Source organism: Sturnira hondurensis, unplaced genomic scaffold (genome assembly GCF_014824575.4).
Source record: "Sturnira hondurensis isolate 20B ecotype Veracruz unplaced genomic scaffold, ASM1482457v3 Scaffold0020579, whole genome shotgun sequence".
Classification (NCBI taxonomy): Eukaryota; Metazoa; Chordata; class Mammalia; order Chiroptera; family Phyllostomidae; genus Sturnira; species Sturnira hondurensis.
In genome coordinates, this window is record NW_028093210.1 from 4,939,334 (window position 1) to 4,958,718 (window position 19,385).

At 37.4% G+C, this 19,385-nt stretch overlaps 1 protein-coding gene across 1 annotated transcript in view; it reads left to right on the forward strand.

Annotated features, from left to right (window-relative positions):
- Nucleotides 1–19,385, forward strand: part of RBFOX1 (RNA binding fox-1 homolog 1) — a 1,495,983-nt gene that overhangs the window by 138,451 nt on the left and 1,338,147 nt on the right. The window lies entirely within an intron of this gene.

Here is a 19,385-nt window from a genome sequence, read left to right on the forward strand (position 1 = left end):
ATGCTTGCTAGGAATGGGAGCACTGTCTGTCTGGAACACCAAAAATTCCCACCCTTTTTATCTGAGGACCAGTAGTTTTTCAAGTAAATACTTCCAGATTATTGGATGCATTTGGTTGATTTTTAGAGTGCTGAAAATTTGGATGGAGGGTTGATTTTGTCTAGCTTTGTAGTGTGATGTTTTCAAAGGGAGGATTTGCTGGCCTCCTCACTGAGCCATAGCTGGTTGTCCCAACCACTGTTAACGTACATTTGCATCTTGTCATCCAGCTAAAGGCACAACACAATGGAAGACCTTATTTAAAATCATCATCATGGTCTCTGAATTTATTTGTTCCTGCAAGTAAGAAAAATCCCTACATGTTTATGTTAGCGGTTTCATTGGGGAACATTTTAGGTTGTCTGCAAAGAGGTGGGGCCTGTAGGAGGTGCTTAGGTCAGGAGCCTGGAACTCATAAAAAGAGGCCTGAGAAATCTCCCTTTCCTTCCACCATGATGAGGTTACAGTGAAAAGATGGTTGTTAAAGAGGATGCAGGCTCCCATCAGATACTGCATTTGCTAGCACAACGGTCTTGGACTACCCAGCCTGTTGAACTGTGGTACATACATTTCTGTTGTTTATGAGCTACCCAGTCTATGGTATTTTTGTTAAAGCAGCCCAAACAGACTAAGACAGGAGCCAACATCAGCAGCTAGCAGTCAACCCACAATATACAATTAAGACTTATTTCTTGTTTCATAGTGGTGTGATGAGAATCGGGTTTTTCTCTGGGTCTAGGCTCCTTTTAGCTGTGCCTCCATTATCTTTGAATATTCTGGTTCAAGCCCCATGAATAGGGGGAGGGAACATTAGCACTTATGTGGAATGTTTCCTGGAAGTGCTCTCTACCATTTTTGATCACAATGCATTGGCTTGAGCTCAATCACATGGTCCTGTCAGATGCAAGGGAGGCTGGGTAATGCAGACCTCCTATGATCAGGAGGAATGTGAGAACATTTGATGACAATGGAGCATTGCTTTTGCCACTCACACTCTTTGGAAATTGAATTACATTATTGTCCCTACTCTCTGGAAAAGAATACTTGGACACAGAAGGGGTGAATAACTTGCTTAAGATGTGTTGTTTTAAGTAAGTGATTGGAAGATTATGGACTGGAATAGTTATTGGCTTTTAATTCAGTGTTGTTCTTTTTCCCTGCTCTATTCTCTTTCACTTATACAAAGTATCACTTCTTAATTGACATAAGATAATAATAGCACAGTCATTTTAGAATAAGTGGAAAGGCCCACTTATAATACCACCAACCTACAATGATTTTTTAAAGTTATGCTTATATATTTATGTATATATATTTACATACTCAAATAATAACATGCATTCATTTTTTACTGTTTTCAACCTATAAACATTCTTCATAAGTCTACCTTCTTCCAATTATAATTTTGATTGTTGAATAACATTGTATTGAATTGATCTAATGTTTACTTAGCCATTCCTTTTATCATTAAACGTGTAAGTTTTTTAACTCATTTAAACCTAAATAGCACAGTGTGACTTTAACTATTACTTTAAAATAATGTGTATTATAACAAAGGCTGATTACATTGGATTTTCTGATCACCTATGGGCATTTAGGAAAGGTTGTAGTTAAATAACACAGCCTTTAACTAATTTTTTCTTTATTCCTATGGAAATGTGTGAGTATAGTGAGGCCCTATTTTTACATGATTATTTTTAATGAAAATATTAGCTTGTTAGAAATAGAGTAAGTTCTAAAAATATTTGAATAAATCTCTTAATGTAGTTTTATTTAGCCATGGAATATACTATTTTATTGAAATTTGTTTATATTAATTTATTAGTGAGGGATGCAGGGAAAGAAACCCAGAAATATCAGATTATATATATTAATTCACTGGCAAATAGTATTAAGCACTTACTAAATTCTTGGCAGTCTTTTAGAAATTTAATATGTAACATGAAAGCAAGCATAAACAAAATTCTTTTGAGAAACTTATGATCTGCCATGGATGGGGATATGGGGAAGAACCCAGATGTATACATAAAGAGAAATGACATATAATGCAATGGACATGAAGAAAAATAAAACAGCCCTTGCTGGTGTGGCTCAGTGGATTGAGTACCAGCCTGTGAAGCAAAGGGTCACCAGTTCGATTACCAGTTGAGGCACATGCATGGGTTGCAGGCCAGGTCCCCAATAGTGGGTGTGTGAGAGGCAACCACACATTGATGTTTCTCTCCCTTTCTCCCTCATTTCCCCTCTCTCTAAAAATAAATAAATAAAATCTTTAAAAAAGCAAGAAAGAAAACAAGGTAGGGAGAATAGGACATGATACATTGGGTGAGGGATTCTTTTGTGCGTGGAGCTCTAGGATTGCCTCTCTGAGATGTGACATTTGAGTATAAACCTGAAAGTGGTGAGGAAGAGTTCCATGTGGATATCTGGAAAAAAACAGACAGAGGGACAGCTAGGGCAAAGACACTTGGCTGGTTATTGTTTGTCACATTCACAGTAAGGAGTTTGGTATGGCTAGAGTGGTGGTAATGAGAGAGGTGAGAATAGTAATACATGGCATCACAGAGTTAGCAGGAGCTAGAGCATGTAGGGCTCTCAAGGTCATGGTATGCACTGAGGATTTTGCTTTGAGCAAGAGAGCAAGCCATTGGAGGATACTGAGCAGAGGGAAAGCATGACATCACACACTTTTTGAAAGGAACACTTTGGATGTTGGGTGGAGAAGAGATGTGGGGTAAGGTCAAAGCAGGGAGCCTAGCTTGGGGATTAGGGAACATTACAGGCATCCAGGTGAGATATGAGCAGGTTGATAGCAATGCAGGAGTAAGAACTGGTCAGAGTTTGATGTACTTCAAAAGCAAAAACAGGGTACTTAGATAGTGGATTGACTGTGATGTGCCAAAGAGAGAGGAGCCAATGGTTACTACAAGAATTTCAGCCTGAGCATTTGAAAAATTGAAGTGCTATTTCCAAGACGAATTTGCCAGAGGAGCAGATTGTCAAGGAGAAAAAGAGGGAAGAAGAGAGAAATGGAGAAGGGGGAGGAATTGGTAGTTAATGTTTGGACTGATTCAGTATGAGGTGCCCATTGGAGTTCCGAGGAGAGACGTCAAGGAGACAGTTGGTTCTTTGAGTCTGGAGGATAAGAAAGATGTTTCATATAAAGCTATACATTTAGGACTCTCTGTCTTAGAGATGGTATTTGACACCTTTAGACAGGACAAGATCACACCCATCACCATGAGCACATGCTATAATACAAGCAAAGTGAGAGGAAAAAAATCCCCTGTGACTCCACTTCCCCTCCATCTGCCACCCTGTTTCTCTGATCTTCTGTATACAAAACCCCAAAATAAAACTTGCCTATACTTGCTATAATTTTTCTCCTTTCATTTTTCTGCTAGATTCACTTCATTGAGGCTTACCTTCTGTCCACATTCTGGGTGATCTTATCCTGTCACAAGGCACTCAATACTGACAATGAGCTGATTATCCCCATTTTACAGAGAAGAAACTGAAGTTCAGAGAGATTAAGGCCACTTGAGTACTCACCAGCACAGTGCAAACATGCACCTTGTTTTTCTAACTTCAGCCTGCCTCTTTTCATCACATCCTAGTTTTCAACAAAATAAGGTAGTGTTTGCAAACAGGGGATTGGGGATGATTGTGTCAAGTGACAATTCACACTGAACATTTTAATTGAAAAAAATATGTTTATTGATTTTAGAGAGAAGAAGGGGGAGACAGAGAGAGAGAAAGTTTGATGTGAGAGAGAGAAACATCAGTTGATTGCCTTCCATTTGCATCCCAACTGGGGATCAAACTCACCATGTAGGCATGTGCCCTGATTGGGAATCCAACCTGTGACCTTTCAGTTTAATAGGCTGATGCTCCAACCAACTGAACCACACTGGCCTGAGCCACACTGAACATTTTAAAACTTCCTAATAATTATGTAAATAAAATATATTATCTCACCCTAATAATGTACATTTTTATATTGTTTACGTCTATATTTTCATAAGAAATAACACTTGTGGAAGGACTGAGCTATTGCTATCTATTATTTTAAAACATAAATTTATAGATATAATTTAATCTTTTAAAATATATATAATAATGGTATAGTTAGTGAACATGAGAGTTGGGGCAGGAGAAGGTTTAGGTCTTCCCTTGACATCCTAAAGAATGGGAGACAGTTGCCTTTCAGATGCGGTGACAGGATGTGTTTTCCTGGGAGCTGTGGAGAGCAGACCCACATCTTTCTGGCCTAAATAGCTGTGACTTAAAGTCGATGTTGTATTGCTCTGGCATTATTAATTCCATGTCTTCCTTGGATATTTGTTCCTTGTAGTGGAAGGAAGAGGGTCTTCCAGAGGACTTGAAAAATATTTGTTCTGACATGACTGTGTTTTTATATGCATTCATTTTGTCTGAGATCTAGTAGCCAGGACAGAACAATGCCTTAGAAATCAAATGTGGTGGAATGCTTTTTATAGTTTATTGGTTATCATGATAGGTCTAAAATCTACTCATTTATAGATTAATTCATTAAAAAACACATTGAGTGATGGATCAGGGCTAGAGTTGTTATGGGATAATTGTTCTATAGAAGGGAACTGGGACCGAGTTTGAAGAAGCAGAGGGTATGAGTTGTCAAAGAGAAATCTAAAGGGAAGGGTGCATGCAGGGGCTATTAGGTGCAGAGGCATGGGTGCAAGGACAAAGGCATTATCCATGAGGGTCTCTAAATACATTTGCTCAGTAAAAGAAGATAGATATGATTCTGGTGGAGAAAGTAAGTAGAGAATTGTGAGGTCCAGTAACAGAGCTGGAGCTTGCATCTAGTTTGATGTTGAAGGCAGAGCTATGGAGACATAGGTCTTGATGTGGACCCTGTCATAAGGTTATGTTTGGATGGATTATGGACCAGTGTGAGGAAAGACTGAAGTCAAGAAGGATGATGGAAGCTGCCATAGCAAGTGCATGTCTGTAGATGATGCTGAACTTGTGTCAAGAATGAGGATAGCAAACATGGCACTATTGGTGCTGATGGGGAGTGAAAGGTAAATGGAAGAACAGGTCACTGTTCTGTGGGCTCAATATTTAATTGTGAAATGACAAATTCACAATTAAAAAGCCATTCTTGTCCTAGCTGGTGTGGCTCAGTGGACTGAGAGCTGGCCTGCAAACTAAAGGGTCACTGGTTTGATTCCCAGTCAGGGCACATGCCTGGGTTGCAAGCCAGGTCCCTGGTAGGGGACACTCAAGAGGCAATCATACATTGATGTTTCTCTTTCTCTCTCCTTTTACCTCTCTCTAAAAATAAAAATGAAAAATGTTAAAAAAATAAAGTAAAAAACCATTCTCATACTTTCCCCCTAATTGCTTTAATGGGAGAAACGGGATGCTGTGCAGCTACCTATAGGAGATCAAAGAAAGCATTCTGCATTTTTAAGGAAGTAACTTGAGATTGAAGCATGAGTTATAGTGGAGAGAGGAGTTGATTTAGTCAATGAAAAGAAGAAATAGGAGAAGAGGAATGATGGCTTAGGCTAAGATGATAGCATACACAACAATTCAGATGCAAGCAAGCTGAGACACTGGAGAAAGGCCCTGTCTAGAGGTGAAAGGAGTGAGAGTTGGAAAGGAACGGCAGGGGTCAGAGGTCCAGAATCTTTTTAGCTACCTTAAATAGTGGTGGTGGTGTAGGGAGGGTTTAGGAATATCTAAACAGAGGGATAATTCGATCCCAAATGCATTTAGACAATACCTCTGGCCGTCTTGAAAACAGACTGGAGGAGACCAAATGGAAACAAAGTAGGTCAGTTAGGCACTGTTTATATATATATATATATTTAAAAAATCCCAGAATCACTTTCACCCTCTCTCTCTCTCTCTCTAATATATATATCTATATATATAGATAATAAATGGGGATTTATTATCCCTGGGGGGATTTATTATCCACAGGGGATTTTTTTCCTCTCACTTTGCAATAATATCTATCTATCTATCTATATATATATATATAGAGAGAGAGAGAGAGTGAAAGTGATTCTGGGATTTTTTTCATTCTTTTTTCCCCAATTTTTTTATTTAATTATTTTTTCAAGTACAGTTTTCTGTCTATTACTCCCATTCCATCCCACCCCCATGCTCCCCCTCCTCCCATTTCCACCCTTCTCAGTTGTTGTCCATGTATCCTTTATATATGTTCCTCTAAATCCCTCCCCTATTTCCCCTGAAATTCCCTCCCCTCCCCCCTCTGGTCACTGTCAGCCTGTTCTCTATTTCAGAGGCACTGTTTATATTAATCAGAGCTATGAGTCAGGACACAGGAGGTACCACTGGGAACTGAGAGGGAAGGAGGCAAGATACACCTTGCTTGGCTATGATAGTGTAGTAGGTAGTAGTGGAAGGTGCAGATAAGGAGGGAAAGAGGAGGATAACATTAACTACTGTTTTGCACAAACCAAGAGTGAGCAGCTTTCCTTGTCTGGGTGTGGAACCTCTCATAATGTTACTCATAATAAGGGTTTTGTGTGTATTCCTGTAGGTGTGTGTGGATATATATATATATATATATATATATATATATATATATCCATATATATGCCATATATATATCAGGCCCACATATGTTGAAAATATTTTTATGGCATACTGGGAATAGTTCAGATTATATGTGTATTTTTATACACACACACAGACATCCAGAATGAAATACACCAACAGTGTTTATCTCAAGGAGGCAGACTGTGGGTGATTTATTTTTATGCTTCCTTCTATTTGTCTAATTTTCTGCAATAAGAAATAAAGTTTTTACTCCCAAAGACCAAGAACCAATTAAAGGTTTGAGAACAAATGTATCTGCCACTATTGATTTTAGCCAGAAAAATAAAAATAAAAAAGATGGTTAAACACAAAATACAGTCTTTATAAACCTGGCTGGTAATTCCTTCCCTGATGTTATTGTCTATTTCAGACAAAGAAAAGAGGTATATGATCTCAGAAATCTTTGGCGATGAGGAAAACAAAATAAAGGTCAATACATTTTGTCCCTGCTTGTATTTTCTGCTCACTCCTTGTTTCTCAGTTATCAGAGTGCTATCAACTTCAGTAACTAAATTAAAAACTATAAAGCTGTGAACGAAGAAATCTTGGAAGTAATGAGACCACAAGGCATGAGTGGAGGAAATTATATATATATATAAGGAACATAGTATTATGGTCTGCCTGCATCCTTCTTATCTTTACATGCAAATCAGAGCATTGCAAACTTCTCCAATGCCAAGACTAGAAGCACATACAGTCCATTTTTAGCCAAATATATCAATTTTGCATTACCAAAATGGGCTAAAAGAGCAGTTTGGTTTTCTTTTACTGAGGGATTCAGAATAAAAGAGATTGAGAGGAAATCTGGTGAACCAAAACCAAATGAGACCCCAAGCACAATGCAAAATGAAGCTAGTCAATTCTGAAATAATTGAATGCCTTTATTTACCTAACCTACCGTGGACCTTGGCACAGAATCTAGGAGTCTTCAGCATCCTACGTGGTTTTAGATGACCTCTGAAGACTACCTGTGACATTCAACACCACCGAATGGGGCCATTTTCCATCTGTCGTCATGCAGTTGTTTTGTTTACCGGCAGCTGTCAGATGGGTATTACAATGAATGCTTTTATAGCAAATGTTATAAAACCGAATATAACCAGCACTGGGGATGAAACTGATAGCAGAGGTGGATACACAGTGCCTGCAAGGAATCTGGAAATGGGTCTCTGTTGTCTGCATCAGGAAACCATCTCATGTGCTGGGTCACAAGTGCCTATTTTGCCAAGTTAAAATAAACTTCTCAGTTGCTAATGCAGAGTTGCCACAGTCACAGGGCACTCTTTGGTTGCTCGGGGTAATTGTGGTTTAGCCCTTTCAGGAGAATTATTTGCATCAATTAGCCAGTTATGCTCGTATTTTCGTGTGTAAATGAATCACTTTTTGCATGTGCTAAAATGCATATTCTAGGCCCCTGTCTCATTCTGGCATACAAGTCTGTGTGGGATTTAGGAACATGAGAGTTTAATAATCATCTCCCCAAAATGCTCTAATGCCCCTGTGGCAAGACTGAATTTGGAGCAAATCTTGCTTTAGTGTGTGCACGTTCTCTGTCTCTCCCTCCCTCCCTTCATTGTTTATTTATTTTTGAATAGCCCACAGGGAAAAGTGTAGTTAGCACAGTTGATTCTCTCAACCACTTCCAAATAGTGTCCGTTACCCTTGCCAGCAGAAGGGCATGCTTGGGCCCTGAGGGAGGGGGATTAAGCAAGCAGAGTGACATGTGGTGGTGCCAGTGGTTCTGACCTTGCATCCAGGGCTCTGTGGCCATTCATCTATTTGTACTCATTATGCTTGCCAAAGCTGGGGATATGGCCTAGGTGTCAGAACAGTCAAAGCACAGGGAGATGGCTGCCCTACCTGCTCGAAGTGCTGGGGGCATTTTGAACCATGACCTGGTACTCTTAGAAGTAGTTACAAAGAACAGTTTGCATTTATTGGAGGCTTATTTCACTTGTTCCCCAGGATTTTGTCTCTCTAGTTGTGATTAAGAAAATCTTACTCCTAGAGCTCATACATTTCACCAAAAACCTGATTATTTCATGACCTTTTTTTTCTGTGAAGTTAATGAGCATAAAATTTTGTGAGTTGATATATGTGTATGTGTATGAGTGTATGTATATATGTATACTTTCATTATTTTTTTTGCTCAAACTCAGAGGAGCAAGTAAGAGCCATTACAACAGTTCTAGTACATGGATCTGTTTATTCGTTACTACCCATACCTGTAATATATGTTTGTGAAGTTCCTAGTCCATACCGCTGCACTTCAGGTTCTATAGATGTTCAATAAGTGTTTGCATAAATGAATGAGTGAGGGCAGTCATTTGAATGAGTCTACCTTGCTCTGATGTCTCATTTAGTGGTATTGAGTTCACAAGTTAGTATACTATAACCAAAACTAAAGAGTAATGTTCATTACCCAGTATATATACAGCAATGTTCAATATATATGTGTGTGTATAGTGTATGTAGTATACAATATATAGTATCACAGTATACGCTGATGTCAGGTGTGAAGACTCTGGAGTCCTATTGCCTTTGTTTGAATCTGGCTTTGTGCAACTGACAGGCAAACCTGGAGCAAGTGACTTGATTTTCTAAGCTTTTGTTCCTTCTTTTATAATACTAGGATATTAAAAAGGACTTACCCATGGGGTTGTAATGAAGTTTAAAGGAGAAGATGTATATAAATCTCTCAGTACAGTGCCTGTAACGTATAAGCACTTGGTGAATAGTTGATGGTGTTGTTGTTGTTGTTATTATTACTACTTGCCTAACATTTTGGGGAACACATACCTTTCATTTTTCTCTGTCAAAGATGTGGCTTGACTTAGTTGCTATTGGTCCTACCCTCAAACTTATTGGACCATGGATGCAAGGCATATTGCAGAAAATATGTTGCTCAGAATAGCATGGCTTATATATTTCATCTTGCTGGCAAAGGACTCTAAAAGGCTTAAAGCTTAAATTAAAGCCCACATTTACTCCAAGTGGGGGAAAGTGCCATATGCCTCTCCATCTTGTGTGTGGTATGACTGGAAACAAGAGGGAATGACAACACATCAGTGGCTTCAGCCAAAATGGGAGGCCAGCAGCCTAAATCCAGACTGGGAAACTTCCCTGGTTCTCCTGGTTTTGTCTGATTTTGCATTTGACCTTGACAGCCAGAGTCAGAGCAGTTCCTCTTTGCTTTCTGTCATTAATCAGTTCTGTAGCATCTTCTAAACAGACAGCCTGGTTGGATTGAAAAATGTGCCTGTGTTTTCTCATGTGATACAAGCATGAGTTAAACTGGAGTCACCTCCATTGGTGAGCTTGAATACTGGGCAGAATTTTCAAATGGAGCATTACCTGAAAATATCCTATTAATTAGCTGTTAACATTGCCTTCCTGCTATCATGGTGCCTGTAATTATGATAACCTACTGTTTCAACTTTTCTATTGCAGAAGAATTTTTATTACCGGGGGGGGGGGGGATGACATTTACTTTCACTGGCAAATGAGGCCAGACTTTGACTCTGAGTCACTCTTGAGAATTTAGGGGCAGCACACAGCACAGCATTACAGCAAGTATATCATGGTAGAAGATACTAACCATGCTCTACTTTAAGATCACCTATATGTTGTAAAGTTATAGATGTAGCATTTAACACATACTTCATTGGATAGAGTAAAAACTAATATTGCTCAGAAAAATACATGGTGGCTGGAAATAAGGGTAAGAAAACATGAGTAATCTATAACATTTTATACAGTCCAAAATGTAATTTCTGATGCCTTTACAGTGCTTTAAAGGTTGGTAAAGAATGTTTTAATTTCTTTAACAAAGTGAAACTTATGCTAAAGAGTTTTCATGACTTAGCAAAATTGTTATGGAAGTTCATGACAGAGCTGTACCTGGTGCACAGGTATCAAGAATCTTGCTTCTGAGAATGTTCTATTGAATCATAATATAACCTTATGACAAAACCTCATGATTTGGGTAGGGAAGAACAGGCTTTAATTAAGTTATTACTGAGCTAACTAGTAAGTGGTGACTAGTAAAAGAATTAGTCTCAGACATGAAATTCTGTAAATGCCTATTGAGACAAGCTGGCATTAAATAGCATCCAGTGGATTGAGGAAGAAGGACAACAGATGATAACATTTATATTACTTATAGGCATGTTTTCCAGCACTGAAGAACTCAACATTTACTGAATCTACTTCCTGCTCCCTCCTCCATATCAATCACTATTGATTATCTATGTTTTCTTCCCCATTGCAATTTAAGTTAAATGATGTTAGTCCTATTTAATGCCATGAACATATGTAGAACACATCTAGATGCCTAGAACATATCTCAGGACCAGCCTCTTGGACACTCTACTCTATTAGTTGAGAGATGGCTGTGCTCTTACCCATGTCATGTCAAATTGGTATTGGTAGCTGATTGATGAGTGGACTGGCAATAGACTTGGCATTTTGTTTTCTGTAGGAACAACCAATAAAATGAGTAACTGGTGTCTTTAGTGAAAACTGCCACTAGACATTTTCTATATCTGCTATAATTAATAGCACAAACTGTCTGGTACCCAAATTTTAGATACATGATGGTAGAGACTGAAATCCATGTCTCAATTCTACTATGTACTAGCTGGGTAACTCTAGATATGTGTTCTAGACTGTTTTGTCATATATAAATCAGGAATGATAATACTACCTATCTTGTGAGGTGGCTGGGATTATTAAATTATATATATGAAGTGTTTAGCACAGGGTCGGATGCATTAAACGCTTTCAGTGAACATTGTTTATTATCATTAATAGAAAGCATTTTCATTAGGCTTCATCTCATATTTTATAAGAGAAAAGCAATCTTTAAACAATATGTCTTAGCTAAATTCAATTAAAGGTCCTCACTTGGCTCTTTGGAACTGATAGGCAGGAAATGTTCCATTCATCTGATGGCTATGAAATGTTTGTCTTATCATTTGAAATGTGAAATGTTTGTCTTTGTTCAATGAGGAAATATAATTAAAGCCATTTTCATATACATCCTTAAGATTTTCCTCTATGTAATTGATTGAATGATTTCAATGCTATTGAATACTGTTGGTGAGGGAGTACATCCAGCCCATCTTCTCACCTCTTAGAAAACCTCATCTAAGGCTTTACTGAGTCTCCAAAAGGACTGAAGATCTCCTCCCTGGCAATAGCTGGTTAGATTGAGGAAAGCCAAGAATGTGGCTGGTTCATCAGATGATCTTTTCCTGGGAGTTAAGAATTTTGACACAGCTCAATATTCATATTCTTTTAAAAAATTTCCGTGAGAAGGGTAATAGGAAATTTCAGTGAGAAGGGTAATAGGAAATAGGAGACATGTAGGATCAGGAGGGCGGGCAGGCAGACATCACCATTATTGGTTGAGTGACCCAGAACAAGTCACCTAACTCAGAGAGCTTCAATTTCATTATTTGCAAAGTAAAGATAGTCATATGCTCTGCCTCAAGAAGTGAAGAAGAAACATGATAAGGCAGGTGAAGCATTTAGTGGTGACTTGGGCACACGACAAGTGTTTGGTGGAGAGAAGGGGAAGGGACTAGTCAAAGAACATGTATGAATGACCCACAGACATGGACAATAGTGTGGGAATTGACTGTGGAAGTGGGTGGTGGGATGGGCAGAAAAGGGCAAAGAGGGAAAATTGAGACAATGTAATGGAATAACAATAAAAATGATTAAAAACATTTTGAATTGTAGTCAACCCTTGACCAACAACCATATGAGATTTACCTTAACTCTTACCATTTTAACTGCATATACTTTTGTTAGATTGGAGTATTTTTCTTTTTTTATCCTCCCTACTAGGTTTGACATTACAAATCCCTTCCTTGTTCTCAATGCTCTATCCTCTATTGATTTCCTCTGGTGTTCTTGAGTAAGCAAAGTCACTTTCCAAGGTCCTGACCACTGTCTGGGTTTCTTTCATCTCTTTTCTCATAACCACCAACTACCATTTTTTGAGCGCTTACTTGGCCCTGACATCATGTTAAGTACTTTGCATACATTCTCATTTAATAGTCAAAAGCACTCTATGTGGTGGAAATTACTGTCCCCTTCATCAGATAAGGAAACTGAACCTCAAAAGAATTGATTAAGCCATTTAAGGTAACATAGCTCTATATGGTAGATCAGAAGTTTGAAGCCAAAATTCCAAAGCTTATACTTTGTTGCCACTGCATTAAAGGAAGCTATGTTTTAAATTTTTTTCTTGTAAATTACTAGTGTGTTATTTGGAGTATGTGACTTAATATGGCTCCAGTTATGTAATTTATAATATAAGCATGATAACAGCTATCTTTCATTTTTTTGTGAGTGATTCAAATAATTTATGTGAAGTATTCAGCATACTGCATGAAATGCAGTAGAAAATAAGTCCAGGCTATTATTAATAATAAATAATTAGTTTCCAATTCTGGAAGATTTCAATTTGGATACGTAAATGTTACTTTAAAAGCTGAACCCACTGCCAAATTTGAATTATTGCCTAACTAGATCTATGCAACTGAAAATAGAGAAATAACATACAATTCCAGCAATATTAACATTATTATTTTCACTTTTTTCCTGATGCTGTCAGTTTGTTATTTGTGCTATTTCTTAGAATAATAGAATTTATTCAGGCAATTTATCCTTAATACAAGTGATATAAATGGGGCTATGCAGTGCTTATATATCATGCTAATAATGTCTGGTTCATCTTTTTTTTCTTTCTCCTTACAAATGGAAACATTGATTTCCTACCCTGTCCTGTCTTTTATTGCATTTTCTACATTGAAGTCATCCTTGTTTACTGCCTAGACTGGATTCCCAAAGCTAAAATCATGTTTAACACTATTCAAAAACATTTTAAAAGGCATATACCATGTGCTTTCTTTGACATTGTTGTGTATTAGAGTGGAGTCAAAGGGAAAAAATAACATATTTATCCATCCCAACTATAAATTAAATTTATTAGTTGAAAAAATACACCTGATCATTGATTTAAGAACAACTATAAAGCTTCCCATTGGGAACTTTGAAAATAGTGTCAGGTAAATGAATGTATGTTTAAAGATGTGGACATTCTTTATGGTTTCACTTCTTTTTTACTTCACACAATCCATGTCTTCAACCCCAAGTATTTTTTATGGCTTCCCAAAATATTATTTCTACCATATCAGAAGAAAGTTTCTTCTGATCTTGAGATTCATAGTACATTGAACATGTCTCCAATGGCCCCATTGGCATGAAGATCTTAAAGACACAACTCATTCATTATGTCTAAAAATGAAACCAACAATCACCCCCTGCCTGCACCACCTTAATCTGTCTTGGCTCCTCTGTCTTGGAAAATCACACATGCACTTGGCTTGCCCATGTTGGAGACCTCTCTATTATCCCTGCCCCACTGGAGCACAATTTCTAATTTATTCCTGTAAACTACTTTATTTTTCTTGATCTTAACCTGGTGTTCCTATTTCCTGCAAAGATAAAATCCTATAGTAGCAGTGATAGGAAAGCAGGATCAACCTGTTTGGTTGACACAGGATGATAGTGGGGCTAAAAGTTACAGCACTGATTTTCTTTGGGCTTTAGACACACATTCAGGGTGAGAGCCAAGAAAAGGGCATGAACTGTGCAGAATGAAAAAAGTTAACTTGGTTAGAAAAAAAAAGAATAAGAAGCAAGGCCTAACAAGATAAATTGAAGGAGAGAACATATAGATAAGAACAATCTCCAAACATGTTCATGAGGTAACTTGTTTTGTTTATGCCTTTATGAATGAAGCCCAAGGGAGATCTTGTTTTTGAAAACTAGAGGGAGATGTTTAAAGAGGTTGAAATAGAGGACATCAAATGCTTTCATGGTGGGCTGTCTTTGTGGAACTGTGTGACCTTGAACATGTCATTTTATTCTTGTGGGACTTACCTTATGAAAATGAGGTATTTGGACTAGATAATTTGTAGCATTTCAGGCTTTTAAATAGTCAAGGTTTTATGACTAGGAACTTGGGAGAAAACTATCACAGTTAAGAATTTGTTATGATGGATTCAATGTAGAACTTTGTTGAATTATATTTGATACTAAAGTATACCCTTGGTAAAATATTGAATAGTAATGAGTCTGGTATTAATATAGTCTGGCTTAAGCATAATACTAATATAAATAAAATTATATTGAGAGAAAACAGTGTTTATGTACACCATCAAGATGAACACTAGAGAGGGGAAACTAAACTTTATCTAAATAGTTTTTACTTTTCTCTATTGTCACCCTCCTTTTATATTATCATTATGTTTTCCAGGCTGGCAGATGAGTCTCAAAATCTGCTTCTGATTGAGTTTTTTCTTCTCTTTTTGATAGAATATATACATATACACATATGTATGTGTGTATATATATATGTATGTATGTATAATACATACATATATATATATACACACACACATTCATTTATTAAGCACAAGTGGATCACATGTTTTCTTTTCCAAGGGAAAGAAACAAATGCAGCAAAGGTTTCTATGTTCAATTCTACTTTCTTATTAAAAAATTAATATAATTGAAAAGTATTCATTTACTTTTGGAACTAAGTTTTGTCACAGATCTTTTACTTGGGAGTAAATACTCCTCAAAACAAGCTAAATGCCCATCCTTGATAATTTAACGTCAGAGAATCAGCCATGTGTAAAATAGGTGTGTGTTCACATAATTGACTACAGTATTTTTCTACATGGTTAAATGCATGATTTCCCCTAATAGAATGCCATTGTGGTCTACATCACATTTTCTAGTTCATAAAAGTCAAATGAGCTGTGACCATAGTCTCCCAAACTTAATGGAAAGTTCATTTTGTGACTTCTGAGTTTAAATTGTGTCTTTCTAGGATGAATCAATAGATTTTAAGCACGTTAATGGATCACATCACCAAAAGGTCTAATCCTGAGTGACTAAAATGGTAGTTCTAATTCAGATTTATTGCTTTTCTAGCGTGTTGGACCAAAAGGTCTTTAATCTCTGTAATAATGTAATGGATTTGAATTAACTAAGTAATACTCACCTGATGCAGATCACTTAAGTTGTCTACATATTCACCTGGCACTGTGCATTTCAAACTGTTGAGGGTAGAGATGTGGCCTGGATGTGTATCTTCTGTGAAAACTAGCAAAGAAGTAAATAGGGACTTTGGGCTCGCTGCACATTTCTTTTCCTGTGTAGGATGCTTGCTAGCACAACATATTTGTACATTGTTCTGCCAATACCCTTAGCTACAGCTACCTATCAGAGGGTTATCAAGGCTAGAAGAAAACATACCAGTTATGTCATGGACTGTGTAAATACTCTTGAGCATAGCCATAAACCATAGCTTGAGTGTCCACCAACACCCAACTGCCCAGGAGTCTTGATCTTGGACAAATAGCATGGGTCAGTTCAGATATCCAGAGCCAGAGATGGAACCATTTGGAAAACACAAATGAAGATGTTTGGGGGTGCTGGAAGTGAGCTTCTGTGAGGGTACCACATGAAGGGCAGACAAATTATTTCTGTTATCTCAGGGAGCACCTTGATTCTTATAGATGGTGAATAAACATAAGGCTACAAGATACTTATGGAAAAATGAATGACATATATATATGAGCAGATATCTCAAGAACAGTCAGAATCCTCCCAAGAGTTTGGTTGATCTTTCTACATTCCTTTGATGATGCCCTTTGCTTGATCTTGTCTTTGCATGCTCCTACAGAAGGCAGTTTTAAAAACCTCTTGGGTAGATTAATCAGTTGTTAGAAAGAGAGAGAAGAAAATCAAATGATGTGGTGACTCCACCTGCCCTTTCTCTTAGTGAGAGCGTATATACCATCAGTTATGCTATAATGGACATCTGTGTTCCTATAAATCACTGTACAGTGCTAAAATCATACAACAAAAACTGGGCTTGTGGGGAAAAAATGATGAATAGGCAACTTTATCAGTGACACAAGATGACACACATGCAAAAACCAGCATAGTTTTATGTGTGTTAAATGATTGAAATCTATAAATGCTACAAAAACATGTAACTTTACCTTGAAGAAGACCAAGAATTTTCTGGTGGAGGTGGGCATCAGAAGGCCTATGGCTCATGAGTTATTGTGAAGACAAAAAGGGAGAGTTGTCTGAAAATTGTGACACCAGTTGTGCAGTTGTGGATGGGTGTGACTCATAACACACACTGTGAACTGAGGTAGCAGGTAAGTGTTTGAAGTGTGTGCTTGTATGTGTATTTCTGCACAGCTTATTTCATCTGAGTGGACTTTTTGGTGCTAACTTAGTGTTTTGCACAGATGAAATCAAGCATATGTAAATGTGAAGTTCACGTTATACTCAAATTGTTTTCTGCTATATCCATTCATTGGAATGCACACTTGTTTTCAAAACAAGCCTTATAGTAGACCTGACTATGCCTCAGAGTGAGCATGAGATGGGAGGTAAGTACTGGAGGTTCAGTTCCCCATTGTGAGTATCTTAGAGTATTACATGTGACCAAGAATGCTTATGTTTTCCCTATGACCTTAAATACGAGCCAACCACTTCAATTTGTACTCAAGTGGATAAAAAAACATGTTCTGAGTTGGAAGAAAAACATGGCTGTGTTGGATACCACATTGCTTCCAATGTGGCCCCTTGTTAAGAAAAGATAAGTTTTATTTCTTTGGATATTTTTGCTTTACACATTTATTCAGAGCCTAACTTTTCTAAGAGCTGTGTTTCCACTGGTCTCCTACCTTTTGTATCTATTCCTTAGGTAATTCATTCTAATAATAAAAAATTGTCTGGGAATATTGCATTGCTCTTAGATATCTGTCTTCTGATTCAGTTATTCATTGTCTTCCATGTTTACCTGTGATCTTATCATCAGTCTTAAAAGAAGTTTTGAGGTTATTCAATTTATTCTTCTTGTTTTACAAAGGAGGACCCTGGTTGCTTGGGGAGGGACTTTGCTCAAGAATGTAAGACAAAGGCAGTTTCACAAATAAGTTAGCCTATAATTCCAGAGCTTTCTTGAGGTAATGCCTAATGGTCTTTCTGTTGGATTAGTTTATTTTACCTGTTGTGATACCTGCCTGTACCTGATCTGTGCATACACACTCAGAGAGAAATTATGTTAACTCTCCACCTGGCACCAACACTGCTATTTCTATTTTTGTCATGAATGGCTGCCATGCCACCATCCAAAATGACATATATAATTTTATTTTTGCATCCAGTTGTTTGTTTTTTCTTATAGTGTATAAAGCTTTTACTAGACATGGGATAACCACAGTTATTCTTATTACTGTGAATGCCGGTGATACTCAACCTGTAGATCTCCCTGGCCACCTACCTCCTTTAATATTGAATTCTCTTTAAAGGAAGTTTTAAAAGCTTTAATTTCTCTCTTTATACAGTTGAGAAAATAAGGAAACAGAATTTGGTCTTGAATTGAGTCATTTCATGATTTTGTGTTATAATCAGTTCAACATCAGCTCATCTGAACACACATTCAGACATATTACTGGAAACACTAAAGAGTATGTCTTGGGGAATTCACTTTCATTCTGGTTTATTCTATAACATTCCAGAAGCTTCGGAATCCATAAGGCACTTAAAAATTTATTTAATAAATATAACAAAATCCATCCAACTACCCAAAACAGATCAAGTCACTGTTTAACTAAAATTGGAACTGATATTCTATGAAGTGTTTAAATCTAAGCATGATAGTATGAGCATCACAGCCTTGGCCATGTGGCTCAATTGGAGCATTGTCCCATACACCAAAAGGTTTTGGGTTTGATTCCCAATTAGGGCACATATCTAGGTTGCAGGTTCAATCCTCAACTGGGGAAGGCGTGGGAGTCAACCAATCAATATTTCTCTCTCACATTGATCTCTCTCTCTCTCTCTCCCCCCTCTCCCCTGCCTTCCTCCCTCCTCCCCTCACCTCTCTCTAAAATTAATAAACATATATTTTTTTAAAGTATGAGCATTACAGTGATGGGAGGAAAGAGCACATGACTTTTGAGATGAATTTGTAGGCATACATACAATGTCCTTAAAATGAGGCATTTATAAGGGGAAACAAAGGTGATCAAGTTGAGATTGTGGAATATATGTGCTATCAGGGGTTGATTTATTTACAGTTGTCTTGTCAATTGAGTTGGATGGTCTCATTTGACAATGGATGCCTATTGTCAGTGCATTGTGTGTGTGCTTGTGTATGTGAGTTCACACATACATGTGTGTTTCTCATAAACCCTTGGCTTCCCATAAAGAGAGCATTCCAAAAGAAAGAGATGAAAGTAAAATGCATAAAGGCACAATAGCACATGATTAAGTTTTGACCCCATAGATTGTTAACCTTCAAAGCTAACTCTGCAATAGCACAATATTATTAGCAATAAAAGGAATTTGCTTTGCCCTTTTTTTAAATTACCATAAACCGATTGACTGAGACAGAATGATGTTAATATTTAAGAAGTAGGACACTAGATTCTATTATCTCAGAAGCTCTGTCACCAGGCCCTCTCTGTAGTCCTGTTATCTAATTATTGGGCTTAAATTGCATTAGTGTGCTAGCAATTTGTCTACTACTGAAAAAGTAATTGACATTTGGGTTACTGCTTCATATTTGGGCGACTTGCTAGCTAGTTCTGAAGAGTCCTCTTCTGTCAGGGCAGATT